At 41.2% G+C, this 7,778-nt stretch overlaps 1 non-coding gene across 1 annotated transcript; it reads right to left on the reverse strand.

Moving 5' to 3' along the window:
- Positions 1 to 324: 324 nt before the first annotated feature.
- On the reverse strand, positions 325 to 408 carry Trnap-ugg (transfer RNA proline (anticodon UGG)). Its single transcript has one exon. It is a non-coding gene; the product is annotated as a tRNA-Pro (tRNA).
- Between the last annotated feature and the right edge of the window lie 7,370 nt (positions 409 to 7,778).

Genomic DNA, 7,778 nt, shown 5'->3' on the forward strand with positions numbered 1-7,778 from the left:
ACCAGTTTCAGTAACTGCTGTAGCAAAAACAGTTTGCCAGTGCTCTTGCTGACCGGAAAATACCCAGTTGATTTATTGGGCTCCATAACTACACTGTACAAGTAAATTTTACGTACAATCAGTGCATAGGTACTGCACAATTTAGTAGTGTCATTGCTTCCACCCGGTATATACATGACCTAAACTGCAAGTGCAACAACATACTGACATCAAAAATGGTTCAAATGGCTCTGGGCATTATGGGACTTAACTGCTGAGGTCATCTGTCCCCCAGAACTTAGAACTACTTAAAACTAATTAATCTAAGGACATCACACACATCCATGCCGGAGGCAGGATTCGAACCTGCGACCGTACCGGTCGCACAGTTCCAGACTGTAGCGCCTAGAACCGCTTGGCCACTCCGGCCGACTACTGACATCCAGTGTGTGTTCATTTCACTTGATTTCATAATCACCCAGAAAAATCACATGACCTTCCAACATGAGGGATTTCATTCTGTTTCTCCTTCCCTCCGGATGGATGTTCTTTACGGTAGGTCATCCCCATCGAACCGGCAAAACGCAACCTGCAATCCATTTGCAAACGGCTGTGGTGTCAGTTCCCTCCAGCACTACTTCAGACATTATTCGAGTCCATGTCACGTCGTGTCGCGGCACTTCTGCCTGCTGGTGGGGGCCCTATCGATATTAGGCTAGTATACCAGTTTCTTTGGCTCTTCAGTGTATGTCCACATTTCTTCGATCACATCATCAAACAAGTCTCTCCGCTTGTAGATGCTTTCCGTGTATCAGTGTAATTCACCTGACTGCTTGGACAGCAATGAACATGACCACCCCCATAGATCTATGTCTGGCAGTCTCCACAAACTGGGTACATTGTAGAACGCGCAAGATGGTAGAGGAAATATTGTTGTCTGCTAGAGCCGCGCCTGATGGTGGCCTGTTGGTAAACGGCGTTAGGAAGAGCGTTGAAATGTACTCGTTACACCGCATTTCGCCTGTGTACTGTAAATATAGGTCTAAAGAAAGCAATATCATAAATTAATCTCTCTGGCACGTCAATAATTCTAGTCCACTCCAAAAATATATTCGAGTTATACTATACTGGGTGCCCACTTGTGAAGACTTTCGTGCTCCGGATTCCGCCCCCAACAATGGGGTACGGACGCTGGCTACCGCCACAGCCATATCCCTCACCTCATCCCCATTCGACAACCTCCTAGTCATTGAGGTGACTGCTGCGTGTCGCAGCCACTGATTGGTATCAACGAGGTATTCTTCGGCTCTTGTTTAGAGTAATACTCCTCATAGCTGCAGTGTGAATTTCCATGGAAAAGACCGAGTGAAAGGGGCACAGTGTGTCTTCGTTGAAGACACAGACGTGCCATCTGACTTCCAATTCTCTGAACGGGGCTATGAAAACGATAAGCTGATTGAAAATTATGCGGTAGGTACTCTGTTAGCTTTTATTAGATTGCTTGTTTTGGTGATGTCGAATGTGGGAGAGTGTGAGAACGTTATGTCTGTTAACGCAGGTGTCATAAAATTCCGATGTAGGAATGGCAAAGGTACTCTTGAAGCAATTGCTCGTTCAGGCTAAGGCGTGAGTAGCTTTGCAGCGTATAATGTACCACCACGATTACAGTGTATCATACAATGCCCTTGAATCGTGCACTTCTCACACCAATCTTGCGACGAAGTTTATTGTAATGATAGAAATGGTGTACTGTTAGCTTCAGCCACAGTTGTGAAATGATTCAAGTATATCATAAAGTAATCAAAATGTTTATTTATTAGAGAAATGTACCTTGCCTTGTGCAGATACAAAAATAAAGATATGAACAAGCGTGCGATTCAAGATTTACCTCAGTGTGTTCATTGCTTCCATTACTTTTTTCTGTGCTGATGATTCCTAGATGACGAACAACTCCCACTTGGGCATCTTGGTGACACCCATTCCCTCCCCCGCTCCCCCCCCCCCCCCTCCTTCGCCCAAACCCAGCGGGAACGGCCCTCTATTTATATTTACTCAGAACCTTTTGTTTCTATAATCACAACAGAAATCCTGCCTTAGTTTCATATTATTTTTATAGGTTGCTACTTTATGCATTATGTTCTCTAGAATCGATTAATTGCTAGTAAGGATCGATTCCATGGGAGTGTCATATAGGGTTGCTTCTTTTATATGAGGGATTTTCCTCCTTATAAAACAGAGCATTGCTAGTGTCCTGATAATACTACCGGCTTATACACTAACCGTAATGGTATTGCGTCTACGTCTCTCTTGGTGCAGCCATCATGCTACAACATTTGATCTACTGAAATTTGTTATTTCTCTGAAACGATTATTTCATCTGTCGCTTGTATCAAAATGAAATCCGAGGTACTGTTCCGAAAGGTTAGATTTATCATGGGTAGCACACTTACAGCTTTCTCCGGCCAATGTAATATTCGTACCTGTGATGGTTCAAATGGCTCTAAGCACTGTGGGACTTAACATCTGAGGTCATCAGTCCCCTTGAACTTAGAACTACTTGAACCTAACTAACCTAAGCATATCACACACATCAATGCAGGATTCTAGCCTGCGACCATAGCAGCAGCGCGGTTCCGGACTGGAGCGCCTAGAACAGCTCGGCCACAACGGCCGGCCTTGTAATGGTAGCAGCAAAGTGAAATTGTGATCTATTATTCAATAACCCCTCCTCGTACATTGTAATTTCACCCTACCCGTAAATATTCCGTTTTACAGCAGTTAACTACCGCTCATCCTGTCTCTGATGATAAGGTAGAATAAATCCAAGCCGCGTGGGTTAGCCGGAATGGGTGTGAGTGTTATTCTTAGCGTAAGTTAGTTCAATTTAGACTAAATAATGTTTAAGCTTCGGGACCGATGACCTCTGGGGTTCGGTCCCTTAAGATCTTACTACTAATTTCAAGATAAACAAAGCCAATGACTGCCAACCCGTTGAAAATGTGATTGTGCGTTGATACTATCCTTTTGCATTCTGGTACATTCATTTTTCCTTCGAATTACTGAATTTAACTGGAGTACCTGCCGTTTCAGACTACCTGGGCTGGAAAAATCGTGAATGACTCCTTGATACAATTGCTAAGCTCTCTTATTGACACGAGAACGTGCGCATATTTTAATTCTGAAACAAGTAATATATCAGTACTTTGAACGGTACCCATGTATTAAAAGCTACTATTTAACAGAATACAGATGAATGGTGAAACGATGGTATCGAGAGCCTCATCTAAATCAACCTAACCTGAATAAACGTGACAGAAATATCTTACGTTATTATTTTATTAGAGGTACTACGTGTTATAACACGAACTCAGATCCCTCCTTTTGCTGAGTTTGGCCCCCTTAAAAAGACGCCGTTCCTTTGTTTAATTGTTTCTCTAAGATTCTGAACTCATCAGGGTCTCCAAGAACAACGCATGTCTCGATTCGAATCCTGGTCTGGCACAAAAGTTTCTGTAGTTGTAGCATGACATCGTCATGTAAGGTGACAAATCGTTACAATTCGGACACATCTCCGTGCGTTTTCAAAAATAACGATTGGTACCGGTTCCCGCTCTAGTAGGACACAGATCTCTTAGTCATATTATTTCATGTACAACGTGCTACTCTTAGTTACTGTTGAAAAAGAATTCGATAATCAACGACTCTTCGTGAGTAGTCAACAACGAATATACATGCAGTGTTCAACTGACACTCAACACAGACGTTTACGTCATGTTATTTCCAGTGGAAGACCAGCATCGAAGTGCTCGGATTAAAAACAGCGTGAGACAGGGACGTAGTCTTTCGCTCCTATTGGAAGAAGCAATGATGAAAATGAAAGAAACTTTCAAGAGTGGAATTGAAATTCAAGGTGAAAGGATTACAATGATAAGGTCCTCTGACGACATTGTTGTCTTTAGTGGCAGTGAAGAAGAATTACAGGAGTGGAACGAGCAGTCTAATAAGTACAGAAATTGGACTAAGAGTAAATCGAAGAAAGATGAAAGTATTCAGAAGTAGCAAAAATGAGAACAGTAAGGCTTGACATTGCAATTGGTGATGACGAAGTAGATGAAGTAAAGGAGTTCTCCTACTTAGGTAGCAAAATAATCAATGGCGGAGGGAGCAGGGAGGACATCAAAGGTAGGCTAGCACTGGGAAAAAGGACATTACTGAGCAAGAAAAGTCTACTAGTATCAAACACGGGCCTTCATTTGAGGAAGGAATTTCTGGGAATGTACGTTTGGAGGACAGTATCGTACGTTAGTGGAACATGGACTGTCGGAGAACCGAAATAGAAGGGAGTGGAAGCGTTTGCATACGAGTATTGAAAATTAGGTGGGCTGATAAAGCAACGAATGAGGAGACTTTGCACAGAATTGGAGAGCACAGCAAAACAGTGAAAGTAGAGGAGACAGGATAACAGGACATCTTTCAAGATATCAGGAAATAACTTCCATGCTACTAGAGGGATTAGTAGAGGGTAAAAGCTGTAGACAGAGTCTAGAATACATCCACAAAATAAGTGAGGACGTAAGTTGCAAGTACTACCCTGAGATGAAGAGAATGGTACAAGAGAGAACATTAATGACTAAAAAGAAATTTCGACTTCAGTCATGTGCATTTCTCGGTGCTAGTGAAACAAACCGATTTGTAACGTCTGTTAGTGACTAGAAGTCAACGACGTTAGGTGCTGAGTTTGAATTAAAGTAAGGCATCACATTACAGTTTCAATCACCTCGGCATTGGTGAAACGCTTGAGTTTCCATTTTTAACATTCCGATTAGGAGCTGGGTGCGAAAAACCGTCCAACGCAAAACCTTATGCAGTGTCACTTCAAGTTTAAACCTGCGCCCACTTTGATGCTTGTGACTGAAACAATATCTAATATTTCCATGATTAGTTAACAGGACAGTAGTTACTGAATTTGAGTTCCGGGTCTCAGTCCAGTACAATAATATCCGCAATATACTTGCAGGATGAAATCTGCTGTTTGGAAACTTATATACTGTAATAAAAATGAGGTTACGTGGTTAATGCTTGTGTCATCTCTCATTACCTGTTTTCTGATACTGGCATTATCATGATATTAATTTTAATGTGGATTGATACCCATACACAGCATTACGTATTGTGGCCTCCTGCCGGCCTAGGTGGCCGAGCGGTTCTAGGCGCAACAGTCTGGAACCGCTTGACCGCTACGGTCGCAGGTCCGAATCCTGCCTCGGGCATGGATGTGTGTGATGTCCTAAGGTTGATTAGGTTTAAGAAGTTCTAAGTTCTAGGGGACTGATGATCTCAGAAGTTAAGTCCCATAGTGCTCAGAGCCATTTTTGTGGCCTCCTGTAGAAACCATTTTATGTAGTCAAACGACAGTACCAATAAAGAGAACAGAGAAGCTGCATCACCGTTGCGTTTTGTGTGTTGCAAACATAACTAGCGAAACTCAATCCATCTTTCGGATAATGGTACAAGCCAGTTCCCATCTAGAATACTGTTTTCTAATTTCCACGATTATGGCCATCTCTCATGTACGTACAAGAGATTCTCGTCCAACGGTAAGGGATGAGTAAATGAATTCAAAGCAGCCTAGAGTTTGGAACGAAAGGTGGTTTTATTAACTCTTTTACCAAGCTTTCGATGAATGTAAACCCGTCTTCTTCAGAAAACAAGTAACAAAATTACACAATAACAAAATCTGATACTGCTGTTTTTCTGAAATGTTGTTACGTGTTTTTCTGAAGAAGACTATCGCAAGAAATCATGGTAAAAGGTTGAATAAAACCAGCTTCCGTTGCAACTGGTGTGCAGCTTTGGATTCATTTACAGATTTCGCTCTAAGATTTGTGGTACTGAAATGACAAGTGCGATGTTGATTAAACAATTTTTTCTGCGCTTATATGACTTACCGGTCAAACGGATCATTCAGTCTCATGTCTGGTTAAATTCTACCTATTTACGAACAAAATTTGCAGCAAAACATATCCACATCTATAATTACTGTGTATTTATTCCTTTAGTAGTTAACTGCTAAATACTGAGTGTGTAAATCGAATTTTACGAGCGTCTTGAAAATTGTTTCTCATTGTAAACCTAATGTGGAACATTGAATTTTCAAAATATGTGTAATAGTTCATGTGTTCGCAGGTAGGAACTATTTCATGAAGATGTTACATTTGGAAGCAGTTTATGTTTACCGTGTTGTCATGTCTTACTTAAATTGTTTATCATCTATAATATCGAGACCAGAAGGTTTTATCATAATTTCCGATCTCATCAATTTAAATGGTGACCCTGGTGGCGATACTGGGGATCAAGGATCTGGAAAAAAGTGAAAACAGCGATTAAAGCAAAAAATAGTAAGACACTGATTAGTTTACGATTTTCGTTGCAGCCCATACGAAGCGCGTGTAATGCGCTAGTTCAACGCAAGCAGTATGACGTTGTACTGCCAATTTAGGAGGATTCTGGAAGTTAAGCATTAGACGGCTTTTATCACCTCCACTAAGGCCAGAAACGCGGGTGAGGATAACGGATGGATGGAAGAGAAGACAAACTCTTTGAGAACTGCAAACAAACCGTTGGCGGGGCGAGCAAGTTGTACCACCTGCATAATCTCACTGCGGCGGCTTTTGGAGATTTACTGCGTGCTGGAGATCGCCCCTTTAATGGCGAGGCTTTACTTCTGCTTGATTCTAACTCCTGCCCTCTAATTAAATACTGGGTGCATCTCCTTTAACGATAACAGTGTGTAGTTGGCGATGTAAGGCACGCGATGCCCGCCATGATAACAACGAATGTGGAGCGTCGTTTATTACAGTCTGGCGACTTGTGTTCGCAATTCACGCACCTACCCCGTCAACCAATTACATTCACCTTCTCCTACCAACTTCAGGCTTTAGACCACATTTCTGTATAAAGTATAAGTACCAAGCCCTCTTGTAGAATTATGCTTTATCATAATAATAAGAATTAATGTTTTATTTGTGTGTACTAAATACGTTTCGCCTGTTCATACTAGTTGTTTTAAGTGGTCTATTATATAAAGCAAATAATGTAATTATACCTATTATATTTGGAGTTCTCTAGCGATTGTTGGCAGCTCCTTTAAAGATCTTAAATCGTAATAAATATATGGCGGTATTGCTTTACCCTTATATTCATTTTTATGCCCTGTTCATGTATACACTTCTTCTCTTGCATGTACTAGATTGGTGTATTCCAGCGGATAGATCACATTTAAACATTTTACTGCACATAAACTATACTGTAGCCTACTCTAACGTATTCTTGCTCATATGGGTCTAATATCGTTGATCTTGTTGTTTCTCTTTTAGGATATTGTACATATATTAATTTTTATTTTCGGACTTCCGTATGAAATAATACGCCTGTGTAGGGAGCGTTCTCTTTCTTTTGGTGTTATGTCATAAAATTTCCATGTGTAGAGTGATTGCATTCACTCACCATTGCCATTACATGCACGAATACCGTGCTGAATCATAATTCTCATGAACATACTCCAAGGAACAGACTCACATAAAAGTTTGTTATGGACTTACAGGACTTGTTAATGGGAAGAAGCACTTGTATTTACTAACAATGGAATTTTGTATCTACGGCTGAGCTATAAAAGCCTATCAGTGGATACGGAGTGGGAAGAATATACCATGTCCGTGGAGGAGTGGTTAACATTCAGGGGCAATGCAGGAGGGATCATTCTTAGCAAAATATTCTACTAAGCGTGGGCTCTAACACGA

The sequence above is a fragment of the Schistocerca serialis genome, chromosome 4 (genome assembly GCF_023864345.2).
Source record: "Schistocerca serialis cubense isolate TAMUIC-IGC-003099 chromosome 4, iqSchSeri2.2, whole genome shotgun sequence".
Lineage (NCBI taxonomy): Eukaryota > Metazoa > Arthropoda > Insecta > Orthoptera > Acrididae > Schistocerca > Schistocerca serialis.